Source organism: Canis lupus, chromosome 16 (assembly GCF_003254725.2).
Source record: "Canis lupus dingo isolate Sandy chromosome 16, ASM325472v2, whole genome shotgun sequence".
Lineage (NCBI taxonomy): Eukaryota > Metazoa > Chordata > Mammalia > Carnivora > Canidae > Canis > Canis lupus.
In genome coordinates, this window is record NC_064258.1 from 10121310 (window position 1) to 10137318 (window position 16009).

The 16009-nt window shown below is 40.1% G+C and overlaps 1 long non-coding RNA gene across 1 annotated transcript; it reads left to right on the top strand.

Annotated features, from left to right (window-relative positions):
• The first annotated feature begins 291 nt into the window (after positions 1 to 291).
• Positions 292 to 11854, top strand: LOC112651001 (uncharacterized). Its single transcript, XR_003130544.3, has 3 exons — positions 292 to 685; positions 5165 to 5733; positions 9734 to 11854. It is a non-coding gene; the product is annotated as an uncharacterized LOC112651001 (long non-coding RNA).
• Positions 11855 to 16009: the final 4155 nt, after the last annotated feature.

The window sequence follows — 16009 nt, forward strand, 5'->3', positions numbered from 1 at the left end:
CGCCTTTCTGTCCGGGCCCCCCCGCCCTACCCCGCCAGCGCCGGCCCACCTCAGCCTCAGGCCCCGCCCTCCCGCTCCCGGCAACTGAGGCCCCGGCGAGGAGCGCGCCGCCCAATCGCCGCCGCGCCTGGCCAGGGGGCGGGGCCTGCCCAAGCCCGCGAGGCTCCGCCGGCCGCGGCGAGAGGCTGGGAGGTGCGAAGGCGCTTGCCCAGCCCCGCCCCCGCCCCAGCCGCGGCCTCTGATTGGGCCTTGCTGTGCGTGGCGCTCCTCTAGGAAGATCAAGGGATCGTTTGTTAATGACGGACGGACTAATTGGGTCCGCCTGCGTTAGCCCCGCCCACGGGGGGCGGAGCTCCGCCGCCGGGCGCGCAGCGCGGCTAATTAAGTAACTTGCTTGCAGAAGTCTCGGTTTCCTGCTGAGGATCCGGGTCCCCGCAGGTGGGGTGAATACGGCGGGAGGGTCAAAGGATGACCAAGTGGATGGAGACTGTGAAGAGCGAGCAAGCGAGGAATTTTATAGGTGGAGAAACGTGTGGATGGGACGTCGTGGGGGCAGCGTGGGCTTGCCGCCTGAGTTCGCGCCTCGCTCCCGTGAGTGATGGGACCTGATGCGGAAGGACGGATGTTCTCTTGCGCCTTGGAAGTGTTTAAAGAATTCCACCACCACCCCCAGTGAAAAAAAAAGGTGAAATCGATTTCTAAGTCGGCGATTTGCTTTTTAAATGAGGAGAGATAGTTCTGTCTCCGAGACACTAACAGGTTAAGATTGTCAGAAAGTGTTCTTTATTGCATAAATAGGACAACAGTTGGAAAAACAAGTGAATTGTCAGGCCTTACGGATGTCCAAGTAATTCCTTCAATGACTTTTTTCATCCCCCACCCCGCCCCCACCTTCATCCCACCCCCTACCCCCCCTAGCAAGGTGCACATGCTTCCAGGTAGAAGGTACACACGTGTTTTTTGGTCAGGTTTGATCTGGTTGGTAGTGAAATGAAACAGAGGCCCAGCAAAGGTAGGTGGAGGCAAGCTTTTAATGGGATGCGCTCTCAGGCAAGGCAGCGCAGCCGGGGAAGTCGCGCCCAAAGGGAGTACCTGCGAGCTTTTTTTTTTTTTTTTTTAAGATTTTATTTATTTATTCATGAGAGAGAGAGGCGCAGAGACACAGGCAGAAGCAGGCTCCACGCACGGAGCGCGACATGGGACTCCATCCCCGGTCTTCAGGATCATGCCCGGGGTCTCCAGGATCACTGACCCACCCCCTGGGTCTCCAGGATCATACCTGGGGTCTCCAGGATCATGCCTGGGGTCTCCAGGATCACGCCCTGCGGAAGGCAGCGCTAAACTACTGAGCCACCGGGGCTGGCACAGGCGAGCTTTTAAAGGGGAGGGGTAAGAGGCTGTGTCCCAATGGGGTGATAGGTATTAGGGCCTGTTACTGGTGGAATGGTATGGGGCGATAACTGCTTATGCCCTATATGGGGGTTTGGATAAGGTGTGGCTCCTGTTTCCTGCATAGGTCCTGTTTTCCAGTAAGGATGTGTCCTCAGATGGTCTGCTGGTGGCAGGAAAATCCCGAGGCGAGGGTGACAAGACTGAGGGTCCACCACCACTTTGTTGGTGCCTCCCAATGGCCCTTGATCCCGCCAGCCCAACAGTTTTCACTCAAACAAATGGCCAGACTTTGGGGTGCCTGGCTGGCTCAGTCGGTGGAGCATGTGACTCTTGATCTCTGGATTGTGAGTTCAATCCCCATGTTGAGTGTAGAGACTACTTAAAAATGAAAACAAAACCCAAACTTTTAAGGAGCTTGAAGTATAGAAACGGGGTGGGGGAAACAAGACTTTTGTACACACATGTAAAAAAAAATTCTATGAAAGTGGCATTTTTAAGTAACAAATGAAGTAGTGCTGGACCTTTGAGGAAAGTGGAATTGGGGGTGGGGGGTCAGAAAAAGCCTTGTTAAAATGGAAATGATCCTGGAAGAAAAAATGGCAACGAGGAAGGGCAAACTCTAGGCAACCTGGCCCTTCCTTACTTTTTCCAAGTTATTCCTTTCCTACCAGCTTTTCCCAAACAGATCCTAAATCCAATCAGTACAGGCCTCTGAGAGTGAAGCTCTCCTTAATGGCATTTAAGGGCTAGCTATTTATTTGGTATAGTGGTGGTTTCTTAAACCTTAGTTTGCATAAGAATCACCCAGCAAGCTTACTTTAAAAGCTGGTTCTTAGGCTCATCCCCATATTCAATTTTAGAAGCTTCTGGTGATTGTGATCTGGGTGGTCCAAAACCACCCTTAGAGAAACAGAGGCCTGTCTCAAATTTCTTAACCCGCCTACCATCCATCTATGATTTCATCCCTCTCTCATCCTATACCTCTTAAGCTGAAGCTCCCTCTACTCCTTCATGCACCACCATTTTAATGCCTCCCTGCTTTGCATATGCTGTTCCCTTTGTTTTGGAATGCTTTTCCCCCAAAATTCAGACTTATCGATTGTCACCCTAAACCACCTCAGAGGAAGTTCTTTACTCTTTCCCCAGTACTCATTCTGTATCCCATATTTTTATAGCTGCACCTTGCAAATCTTCATATCCTAGGAAAGCAAATTCTGCATTATAAATTAATGTTTTAATATGCTAATAATTTATTACAGAGATGGTATACAGGATTCAAACAGATGAAAGACAAGTGCCTTTTATTCCCTTTGATGATGATGGTGGAGAGGGAAAAAATAAGGGGTGAATTATGGAAGCTTGTTTTTGGAGATTCCATGCAATTTGATAACAACCCACTAGTTTCTCAAATCATCATAGATAATCAGTTTCAGAGAAAATTATCTTCCATATTCTTAGGCTTCCTTGTCTCATGTAGTGAAAACAATCATGTGTTTTACTTTGTTCAAATGTATATGGCTACTGGTCTCTTTAATTCCAGAAAAGGAATTTATGGGTTTTTTGGTGTTTTTATAATGTGATTTTTCTTATCTAGATATTGTCCTCCCAAGTGTGTTGCAAAATCATTTCAGAGATCTACACTATTTTAGATGATTCTTCCTTAATTACAGCTCTCATCTATATCCCCCTCTTGTTCTATAATGTCTCTGACTCCTGGGAAGCCTGGGTGGCTCAGCGGTTGAACGTCTGCCTCTGGCCCAGTGTGTGATCCTGGAGTCCCGGGATCGAATCCCCCATCAGGCTCCCTGCATGGAGCCTGCTTCTCCCTCTGCCTATGTCTCTGCCTCTCTCTCTCTCTCTCTCTCTCTCTCTGTCTCTCATGAATAAATAAGTAAAATCGTAAAAAAAAAAAAAAAAAAAAAAAAGTCTCTGACTCCCTACTTGATCCAAGTGTGTGCTTGATCCAAATCGTGCTGTGCACGATTTCAGCCCTATCTGATCTTCCTGCCTGCTCATGCTGCTTACCCATATCCACTCTAAGCTCCAGCCTAATTGAATGGCTTGTCATTATCTAAACTGCGCTAAGGGCACCTCAACGATCCCTCTGACAGAGGAGGTAATATTTGTCTCTGTTGAAAGAGAAGGGACTCTGCAAGGAGAACTAGAGGATTTGAGGCTAGTGAGGATTTCTCATGCCCACCCCTTACATGGTACTGATGGATGGAAATTCCAGATCTTCCAGGAAAGTTTAACAAAATAATTTTTGAGTGGAACTCTTTGAGATTATGATGCATGTCTAGGCAAGGAAGGTGTGAGATAACCCCTTTACCCAATCTTCTATAGCTATGGAGGAATAAGGAAAAGATTTCTTTTTCTTTTTTCTTTTTTTGGAAAAGATTTCTAAACCTTCAGTAGTAGCTGAGAGGTTTGGATAACTTGTGACCCGATTGTTAACATAAGGAGGATGCCTTGTGCAGGGACCAAAGACTGTCTCGTTATCTCAGTGGCTTCCACAAAGGTGCCAGCAGGCAAGAACCAAGCAAGGCACATTCTGTGTATGCCTTCATGAACTAATGTCCTAGGACCCAGTATCCCTCCCACATATTCCATGGCTCTATTAAACCCTTGGATCTTCAAATTGGCCCTGGATGGAAAAGAGGATGAATATTGTATTGATGGATTTAAAATCCAAAATGATGACCAAAACCAAAATGGAAATAAAACAAACCTAAAGTAAGTAAGAATATGAATAGATTGTTTTCTGCCATCGGGAAGATAAAAAGTTATTTTAAAAAAAATTATAGTCTACATACTACTTGGGGTTATAATAAAGGGTTAACTCAGTGATTGTGGGTTGCTCAAATCCTGCACATTCCAAAGAAAGAACTGGTCCTTGATGGGCTCTTGGGAGATGCTCTTTGAACCTTTATCCTACCTGATAAGAGGGTTGCTGTATGCCAGAGGCTTTGGCCTTACTCTTATCAGTTTGATCATAGTTCATACTAACAATATGACTTATGGCTCACGCTGCTTTTTTATACCCGAGGCTCTGGGCCACGGTATGAGTTTGACCCCTGGGAAGACAGGAGTCTGAGTAGCTACGGTCAGTTACCTGGGTACCCCATGCCGGTGTGACTGACCTCCAGTTAAAATCCTGGATACCAAGGCTTAGGTCAATTTCCCCTGCTGGCCACACTTTACACATGGTGTTACACATTGTTGCTAGAGAATTAAGCCTGTTGGTGAGACTCCACTGGCAGAGGACACTGGAAGCTCACTCCTGGTTTCTCCTGGGGTTTGCCTATGTGACTTTTTCCTTTACTAATTTCAATCTATATCCTTTTGCCCTAATGATTTGTAACTGGGATATAGATACTTTTTCTGATTCTTACCTATCCTTCTAGCTAATTGTTGAAACTGAGGGTGGTCTTGGGGACAGCCAACACAAAGGGCATGCCATTCCTCCAACTGGATTGTAATTCCTTAAGGTTAAGAACCATCTCCTCTCTTTTGTGTTTCTTTAATATCTCACAAATCACATGGAAGCAAAAAAATCTAGAGCTTGGTTCCTCCTGTTTTATTTGTTCCACCCTTTGTTTCAGTCCAACCCTTGGCCTCAATTTTTTCTTTGCTCAATGGTTTTGTTGGCTTGTTTGTTTTTTGCTTCTTGTGAAGCAAGAAGCTTCTGCTGAAGAGGAGGGCCAGGGAGAGATAATTGCAGTGATTTCCCTTTCCCATTACTTCCCCTCTATAGTCATTTTTTTTCTTCTAGGTAAACATTGTTTTTCCAACATGAAGTATGGAGGAAAAGGAGTCTCGAAAGGGCTGGGGTCTGACAGGAGAAGGGGTGTATCTATTCCCTGGTATGAAGGACAAGAGTAATGAGGTGAGATGTAAACTGAGTATTGACTCACTATGCTTTATGAAAAGAAATGTTTACAGACAGCTGGAGCAAGTCAGCTTACATGCTGGGAGCAATACCTGTGCAGACCATTCTGGAAATATCTAAGGGCAGAGAGAAGCCCCACATTTTAATATTTGTCCTGCTCTGTGGAAGCAGTTTTATTCAAGTTTATTATGAGATTAGGAACTGCAGAGGGGAAAAAGAAGAAAGAAGCAATGGAAATCTCATAGATCAAGAGCAATCAGATGACCAAGATAAAAAAAAAAAAAAAAGACTGTGAGAACAAGGAAGATAATAACAGAACAAATGAAAGAAAACAAATGGAATAAAGAGAAAAAGGAATAACACTTGCAGATAACAAGAGAACAAAAAGTGGAGTTGCTAGCAGCTGGAAGAATGAGGAGATTCATGACACTCTGCAGAGAAGGGGCAAATAGGTGAGAAATGAGTGCGTGGACCAAAGTGGGGGTTTGAAAGGACTCTGAAAATTATGATGTGATTTATTCTGAGAAATAACTTATAAAAAATTTATCCTAGCACAACTCAACATCAAACAGAGCCAGAGCAGAAGCCATTTCTACTTTCCAAGAAATATTTCACTTGATAGAATTCATTGTATACATTTGGACTTTTGAAAAGTATCATTCTTTTGAGGTTTTTTCCCTAAAATTTATATAAAACAAATCTTCATTTGTTACATAGCTTTTGTTTGCTTTTATGATGGTGATACACATCAAGGATTACTTTTAGCTATGCCTGCTTGTCTGTTCTATAACGTGTTCTTAATTTAGCCGAAAGATGGCTGACATAACCTCCCCAAGCCCCACATGTAGAATTTATTGCTACTGGGGAGCATATTTTCAGAATCCATGTAAACATATTCTACACATACACAATGACACATACATAATTTGACATAACTAGAGTCATAAGAAACATGATTTTAGGATTTTTTTTAAATCAATGCTATGGACTGAATTGTGTCCTTTAAATTCACATGTTGAAACCCTAATCCCATATGTGACTGTTTTTGGAGATAGGGTCCTTAAGAGTCAATTAAGATTAAATGAGGTCAGGGATGCCTGGGTGGCTCAGTGGTTGAGCATCTGCCTTTGGCTCAGGGTGTGATCCTGAAGTCCCCAGATCGCGTGCTACATCAGGCTCCCCACAAGGAGCCTGCTTCTCCCTCTGCCTATTTTTCTGCCTCTCTCTCTCTCCGTCTCTCATGAATAAATAAATAAAACATTTTTTTAAAAAAGATTAAATAAGGTCGTATGAGTAGAGACCTAGTCTGATAAAACTGGTGTCCTTATAAAAGTAGGAAGAGACCAGAGTGCATTCTTTCCCCCTCCTCTTCCCCAAGCACATGCAACATGGAAAAACCATGTGAAGACCTAGCAAGATGACCATCTGCAAGACAGGAAGAGAGTTCTTATCAGAAACTGAATTGGCTAGAACCTTGATCTTAGACTTCCTAGCCTCTTGAACTGTGAGAAATAAGCTTCTGTTATTTAAATCCTCCTGTTGGTAGTATTTTATTACAGTGGGTCAAGAAGCCTAAAAAACCCCAACAATACAGGTAGATACCTGTAGATTTATCAAATCACTTCAAATGATTACTTATGATTCCATTATACAAAATTTATAATTACAAAACTATATTGACTGACATATAAACCTGTATTAATTAGCTTATGGGCTAAGCTGGTATGACAATTCCAGCCCCTCAAACAATATCAAGTTTATTTTTCTTTTATGTAATATGCCCTAGTGTGCGTCTACAGCTCTGCTTCTCAATCATTCAAGGCAACATTTCCTTCTAGCTTATTATTCTGTCATCCCTTAAATTGTTGTCTTTGTCAACATGGCCCAACCGGGCCCACAAACACTATGTTTTCACTGAGAAGAGAGAGGAACTGACGATTTCCATCAAGTAACACAAAAGTTAGGCATTTGCTTCCACTCACATTATGTTGTCACGGAGCCACACCTAGCTTCAAGGTAAGCTGGGAAATGTCTTCTTCAGTGTTGTAGTCATACATCCTAAAACTTGGCAGAAGTAGACATCCTATTAGTAAAGGGATAAGGGAAAATTGAATCGGGTAGAAGGGGGCAGAAATTTGTAATCTGACATATGACTAGTTTTCAGCATTTCACTTATCTCTGTGAACTTACACTGAATTCCTAGAAGTGAAATTCCTAGAACAAAGGTTGCACAATTAATATTTTTATATTTATTGCCATACAACCTTCAGAGATAATTTATATTACAATCCCACCAATGTTGTATGTGAATACCAATTTCCCCACCTCTTTGCCATTATTCTAATTAATCTTTGCTAACCTGAATGTCTAAAAAAAGGTAACTCAATATTGATTTTATTTTCATTTCTTTAATTAATCCTGAGACAGAACATATCTTCAGATATATGGGGGGCATTTGTATCTTTTTCATTTGTGATTACCTAATCATGGCTTTTGCCTATTTTTTCCTTTGAGTGCTCATCTTTTTTCTTATTGATTTGAAAGGGATTGTTGTTTTTCTTATACCATATCTTTCTAAGAGGTTTTTCCTATGTGTCATTGGTCTTTTAATCTTGCACATTTCTTATTCCGTTAGGCAAAATTGTTAACTTTTTAATGTAGTCAAATTAATCATTTTTTGGTTTTCTGGCTTTTGATATTGTGGCATATTCAGAAATGCCTTCCATACAGAGATTATATAAGTATGATCTTCTAAGCTATATATTTTAATGGATAACACATCTGTATGGTGTAAAAATAAAAATAGAAAACTACACAGTGAAAAATCTTGCTGCTATGCATGGCCTCTTCGATCTCATTAACCTCATGACCCTCCTCCTCCTCTAGAAAATCCACTATAAACTCATGAAAGCAGAAAAGGAAAAAATATATTAGTATTACTTTGACCTCATGGACCCCCTGAGATAGCATTAGAAAACTTGAGGAGTTCCCAGACCACATTTGGAAAACCACTGAGCCAGCCCCTTACTAGCAGGAAGAAGACTTCATGAAAGCTCGCTGAACAGATTCATTTATTAAATAATTATGTACTTATTTAGTGATTTATAATTTTTACAACCCTTTCCATGTGACTGTTCCATAGTATTATTTCTTTTTGAATTAAGCAATTATGGAGGTTTGGAATGAAGACTAATATACTCCCACATATACTCCCACCTGGCTCTAACACTCCTCCTCGTGGTCACCACGGTAGCAGTTTATTGCATGTATATACTTTTTCTGTTCATGTGTATTCACATATACATGTATATTGGGGGTTTCGTGTGTCTTCATATATACATGAATATTGGGGGTTTCATGCATATTCATATATACATGAATATTGGGGACTGGGTTTCTCACTCCCCTCCCTTACACAAACACATTTGAATAAGATTGTGCTGTCTAGATTGTTTCTATAACTTGCTTTTTTTTTACTTTACAGTCTGAATATCATTTCAAATTTTTACACATAAATGTACTTCATTCTTGATAACAACCACGTAATAGAGTAACAGCTCTGTGATGTGAACATTTGTTTTTTAGGGGGAGGAAGGAAAGGAAAACCAAATTTTTTCTTGTTTCCATATGGATGACCAGTGATACCAACAACTTTCATTAAATGGTTCATCTAAAAAAAAAAAAAAAAATGGTTCATCTATTTCTTCCTAATTTGAAATGCTACCTGTAGCTGTTACCAGATTTCCATATATGCATGGATCTGTTTCAGATACTGTTTAATTAATTGATTTGTCTCTTTCTGACATTCTTTTGATTTCTATATCTCTATGTCTTGCTCTCTAAGAGTAAGTCTACTTTCCCTTTTATTTCTCTTTTCAAATTGTTTAGAATATTCTTATATATTTACTAGTCTATATAATTTTTTTCATAAGGAAACAAAATATCTTTATTACCTTCCATAATGTATTTAGAGATTTGCTTCTCAGAAGCAATTTGAATAGGAATACAAGTACTTCTTTTTTTTTTGCATGATCATATATATTCTAGTCAGAATCTATAATGTAAACTTAAAACAAAGAAATACCGCATCACTATCCATGTGTATTTTGTGATCAGTTTGTCAAGTTCTTTAAAAAAATCTAATGGTGACTTTTAAAAATGAAATTAAGTATTTTCTAACAGGAAATACATGGGTCTGATGCAAAATTCAAAGTGTATGTGTGCACGCTGGAAAATAGTCAAAGCAGACAGCACGTAGATGCTAATGGCTAGTAGAAAATGAATTAATGATCCTTATGTTCTTAGTTTAACGATTAATTCTGTCTTTGGTCTGTACCTCTATTTTTCTCTTATTTTTATTATAGTTAATGGTATATATACCATTATGTATCTCTCTCCCCAACTGAAATGTGAACTTCCTGGGGACAGTATTGTGTTCACTTCTCTTTGCAGCTTGGTGTCAAGAATACAGCCCAAAATCTTGGGATACCATTAAGGAGAGAGAAAAAGCTGATTTTGATAAAGAAGAAGGTGACCTATATTGAGACTGGGATCTAGCAGGAGTAGACACTGAAAACTGAAAATAATCATCACTTAAAATATATAAACAAGCATCTGCCTCCTAAAAGGAGAGACTTGATATATTTGGAGGCAAACCATCCCTGAGTTCCAGGTAAACCTAACTTTGCTTTAGTTGTGCAAATGCAAAATAAAGACCTTTTGGAATGGAGCTGTGGTCTAGGAGCTAAAGTACTCTTCGTAGTTCTATGACATTTGTCTTCATGCTAGAAAGAACTGTGTATCTGAATATTATGTTTCCTTTAGATCCTCATTCAGAGAAATGTTTGCTTCCTAGATTCCAACCATCCTGTGTAATTACATCTGCATATTCTTGGGCCATATCTGTAGTTACACCATTTATACTTAGTTGCCTACGGGAAATTAAAAGACCCTGAAGATTGCTGAAATAATATGTAAGCCTGGTCATCTCTTCATGGAACTGTGCTGATCTTGGTGCTGTCTGACACTGATTGGCCTGTTGATAGCACATGGTTTTACTCATGATGGACTATCCTGGACTCTGATGACACTAGTGATATTGGGTGGCTGTATTCTTGTATACCACAATACATAGCATACTGAAAACACATGAAATATTTCTTGAGTAGATTAGATATGGCACACCTGGGTGGCTCAGCAGTTGAGCATCTGTCTTCCGCCAAGGGTGTGATCCTGGAGTCCCGGGATTGAGTCCCACATCAGGCTCCCTGCATGGAGCCTGCTTCTCCCTCTGCCTATGTCTCTCTGCCTCTCTCTCTCTCTCTCTCTGTGTCTCTCATGAATAAATAAATAAGATATTAAAAGAAAATTCTACTACCTTCAGAAGAATCCCAATCCTAATTCCTCCAAACATACTTTATTTAATCTTTTTTTAAAAAAAGATTTTATTTATTTATTCATGAGAGACACAGAGAGAAAGAGGCAGAGACACAGGGAGAGAAGCAGGCTCCATGCAGGGAGCCTGATGTGGGACTCCTCCCTGGAACTCCCGGATCATGTTCTGGGTGTAAAGGCAGGCGCTAAACTGCTGAGCCACCCAGGCATCCCAGTAGTAGAATTTCTAGTCTGCTGGGAAGAATTCTATCCACAGAGAAGAAACAGGAATATAGGATATTGAGGAAGGAAAGCTGAATTCTGAATTCTACTCTGAACTGCAAATAATTAATATCTACACTCCAGGACCGTTGGACTGGAGCTGGTTTGTTGTGTTATGTTGGTTCTTGGCTGGCAAAAACTGATTGCCAAGTTTTCAAGAATCTTGCAAGCTGGTTGTTAGACTATTAGTAGCTTAAAATTGGCCCTGGTGGGAGTATTTTTACTATGGAAATCTATCAGATAGAAGCAAACATCGCAATGGGCTTTTTCTAGCAGGTAGAAGCAAACACTGAAATGGGCCTCTCTCCCCCTAGAGAGCTAGTTGTTAATCATCTACAGGCACATTACTGACTCTAGGTAAAAGAGATGGACTCAAACACATTCCTCATTTGCCTGGGACAGTCTCATTATACTGCAGTTTTCCTGATGTAGGTATTAATAGCTCTGCTTTCACTGCTGAAATATCTACTTTGCACAATATATATTTGGTTATTCTAGCTCAAGGGCACTCTTATGGAGCAGTAAACTGTCCTCTGGTTTGTGGTCAGGCTCAGGGACTCCTTAGTATAAGACCCCAGTTGAGATTTGGACCTACAGAGTTTGAGAAACACCACATTCAACTATCCTCTTGTTTAACATCTTTAATTCATTCTCCTAAATACAGTGCTAATTAAAAATCCATTTTCAAAAAAATAATTTTCACTAATTTTAATGGGAAGAATTATGATGCCTTAAATCCCAGCCCAAGATCTTATATAATTTTTGCAGAAAAATATAACAACTAAATAATACAAATGTGTATAAGTAACAAGTGATAATTTGAAAATAAACAAACATGATTTGCATGTAAAACCTAATGTAATGAAGGTGTTTTTTTTTTTTATAAATTTTTATTTCTTTATGATAGTCACACAGAGAGAGAGAGAGGCAGAGACACAGGCAGAGGGAGAAGCAGGCTCCATGCACCGGGAGCCCGACGTGGGATTCGATCCCGGGTCTCCAGGATCACGCCCTGGGCCAAAGGCAGGCGCCAAACCACTGCGCCACCCAGGGATTCCGATGAAGGTTAATTGTATTTGCCAAAAGATGAATTAAAGACCTGGTGGTGGGTGGAGAAAGAGGAAGGAGGGGAATCTAATGGACTTTCAGCCAGACATTCTGGGTCAGAGTGAGACACACTTGGTAATTTTCTCTTTCTTGAGGCTACAACCAGAAGCAGCTTCTTTGGTGGGCATGATCAATTTCCCAAAATATATGACTGATTCAGAATTTTTCTTTATCTTCTCATAATTTGCAAAACCTTTATATACAATATGATGAACTCTCCTTTTAAAACGTTCAAAGTAGGGATCCCTGGGTGGCGCAGCTGTTTGGCGCCTGCCTTTGGCCCAGGGCGCGATCCTGGAGATCCGGGATCGGATCCCACGTCGGGCTCCCGTTGCTTGGAGCCTGCTTCTCCCTCTGCCTGTGTCTCTGCCTCTTTCTCTGTGACTATCATGAATAAATAAAAAAAACATTCAAAGTATCTTATTTTTTCTCCCTTTTCATTCTGTTTATCACACCCGCCTTTGTTGAATAGCTAGGTTTCTCATTCTTCTCTTCTTTCTGTACCATTTCCTTTCCACCAATATTTGAGCTTTTGTAGGCTCATACTATTTTGTACTTGCAATGCTCTTAAAAATAAAGTCATAATACAAAAAAAACCCCCTTAGGACAAAATGAAGGCTAAACAGAAAATCACTTCAAACACACTGAAGAATTCCTCTCAATGCGTGTGAAAAACAGACACAGTACAAGTTAAACATAGCACACAGGATCTGTTCCACATGATATTCTACCTAGAAATTGTGTCAAGTGAATTGGTGAGTGGGTCTTTGTCTAAAATGAAAATATCAAAATGCTGCTTATAGAATATTTGTTTAATGTTTTTGAGTGAAAATATGCTATACTGGAAAAATGACTTATCAGAAAAGTGACATTATGGCTATCGTGGTGGAAAGTTGTATACTGAATTGACACTACGGGTCAAGAATGATAAATACAAAAAATTTAGCCTGATGTGTTAAATTCCATCCTGAAATCATTAAGCATTTAGAAAAGTCTTATCAAATGTTCCAGCCAAGTCTTAGCTGCCATCATTGGGAATGGAAGGAAGTGTGCATGCCCACACTTGAAATGGAGCAAGAGGAGAGAAGAGGGGGCGGCTATGTAGAATACAAGGGAACAAAAAAAAAAAAAAAGGGAATACAAGGGAACTAGCCATCCTTAAAGCCTCTAAAGAGAAGATGAACAAATCAGATATAAAAGACTAAGAGTCAGATGGAATCAAACTTTTCAAAGGCCACATGGAAAGCTGGAAGACAGTGGTGAAAAGACTCCAAAACCCAAAGATACAGATGCAATGAAACACCGGGACACCTGCACCCCAATGTTTCTAGCAGCAATGTCCACAATAGCCAAACTGTGGAAGGAGCTTCGGAGTCCATTGAAAGATGAATGGATAAAGAAGATGTGGTTCATGTATACAATGGAATATTACTCAGCCATTAGAAATGACAAATAACCACCATTTGCTTCGACGTGGATGGAACTGGAGGGTATTATGCTGAGTGAAGTAAGTTAATCGGAGAAGGACAAACATTATATGGTCTCATTCATTTTGGGAATATAAATAATAGTGAAAGGGAATAGAGGGGAAGGGAGAAGAAGTGGGTAGGAAATATCAGAAAGGGAGACAGAACACAAAGACTCCTAACTCTGGGAAATGAACTAGGGGTGGTGGAAGGGGAGGAGGGTGGGGGCTGGGGGTGAATGGGTGACAGGCACTGAGGGGGGCACTTGACGGGATGAGCACTGGGTGTTATTCTGTATGTTGGCAAATTGAACACCAATAAAAAATAAATTTATTATTTAAAAAAAGAATTATAAAGAAAAATTATTACCAATCCTGAAATTGTTTCTAGATTCACTTGATTTTTAAAAAGATAACATCAGGGTGCCTGGGTGGCTCAGCAGTTGAGCATCTGCCTTCAGCACAGGGCATGATCCCAGGGTCCCAGATGGAGTCCTACATCGGGCTCCCTGCATGGAGCCTCCTTCTCCCTCTGCCTCTGTCTCTGCCTCTTCTCTCTCTCTGTGTCTCTCATGAATAAATAAATAAAAAAAAGAGAGAGAACATCAGTCCATAGCTCTGTGGTTATATGTATTCCTAACCCCTCACAAGCCTGAAAACTAATCTCATAGGAAAACTGTCTCTGCCCTGTTTTAACATTAGAATCATAGTAAAATATTGCTTGTTACAGACGTTATGACAGGATGCCCTAAAAGGTTGTGAGGTCTTCCTGGAGTAGCCCGGCCCCTCTCATTCCTGCCTCTCAAGGAGAACTCATTCTCCTTTTCAGAACTTCAATGTCACTTATTTTGTATTATGATTAATTGTCTCCTCATTATATTGTAAGGGTCAGAAGCTCAGCTTAATCATCTTACTACACCCACTTGCCTAGCATAGGACCTTGAACACGGTAGGTGCTCAATAGCCATGAGTTGAATGCTCCTATACCTGGAGTTATTTTTTATCTTTGGAAATCTGTTTAAAAACTTTTACATTATTTCAGACTTCCTCCCCAACACTACTCCTATCTCAAGGTAAAAAGAGAAAAATTTCTCTTAAAACCATGATTTCCTACAATTTGTTGCATAGGAAAAAAAAAATAATGTTGAAATCCTGAGGTCCGATCACACTTCATCCTCAATAATATTTTCCTTCTTTCATGTATGTATCAATCATTAAGAGAAATAACTATTCATTACATTCAATTCATTATTCATTGCTCATAAATATTTGAATGGAATCACTCCAAATGAGATTTGGTAATAAAATATGCAATTTGAAGTCTTGCTTTCTATCAGAATAGTTGATTTCAGAACTTTTCAGAGCTTCAAGTGTACTCTTGTTCTAAACTTTACAATGAACAAATCCAGGTTGACCCTCATACTGGTGAGCATTTGTTCCTTAGAATTGGAAAAGTATATTCATTTAGCTTCTCTAGACTGCATGACCAGAAGGTGCTATCTGCCATTTCTTTTTATAAAAGCGTAGTACTATAAAAGTATGAGTGTGCTGGTGAAAGTATAAATCAGTTCAATTTGAAATATGTAGCAAAAATCCTTTTGTTAAGTTATTCATTTATTTATTCACTTAAGTAATGTCTACACCTGATGTGGGGCTCAAACTCATGGCCCTGAGGTTAAGAGTCACATACTTTTCTGACTGAGCTAGCCAGGCACCCCACAGCAAAAATTTTAATTGCATGTAGACATATGACCTCAAAATTCTACTCTTAAACTTTATTTTATGGAACGGGATGCACAAATTTAAATAATTGCATATGTACAGTTTTTTTTTTTAAATCATAGCAATAGTTATGATAGCCAAACAAGTAGAAATAACCCATAAACCAGTACTAAGTTTGCTTAAATAAAATGTGTTGTGATCATGTAATAAAATGCTATGTAGCCTTTAAATATTCTCTTGTCAATAGGTGAAATACTAAGTTTCAAAAGACAAACAAAAAGAGGAAGAAGGAAAGAAGGAAGGAAGGAAAGACCTGAAAGTCTATATACCAGAAGTTTATATTTCACTGTTTTTTTCCTGAGTGAGAGTGCAGGTGATTTTCATTTTCTTCTAGGTGTTTTTCTGCTTTTCTAAGACTCTAGACAATACTAGGCAACAGATTTTCTATGTAAAAATGCAAAGCAACCCAGAGCATCCCCTAATGTCAACTATGGACTTTGAATGATAATGCTGTGTCATTACAGGTTCATCAGTTGTAATAAATGTACCACTCTGGTAGGGAGTGGTGATAGTGGGGGAAGCTATATATGTGTGAGAGTAGGGAGTATATGGGAAATCTCTGTACATTCCACTCAATTTTGCTGTGAACCTAAGACTGCTCTAAAAATGAAAGTTTATTAAAATAAATATAAATAAATAAATAGGGAATAAAAGGGGAGGAAGTCAAAGCATTAGTAATGGTGTTGGGTAAAGTAATAGATCCAGTAACTAATCTCCTG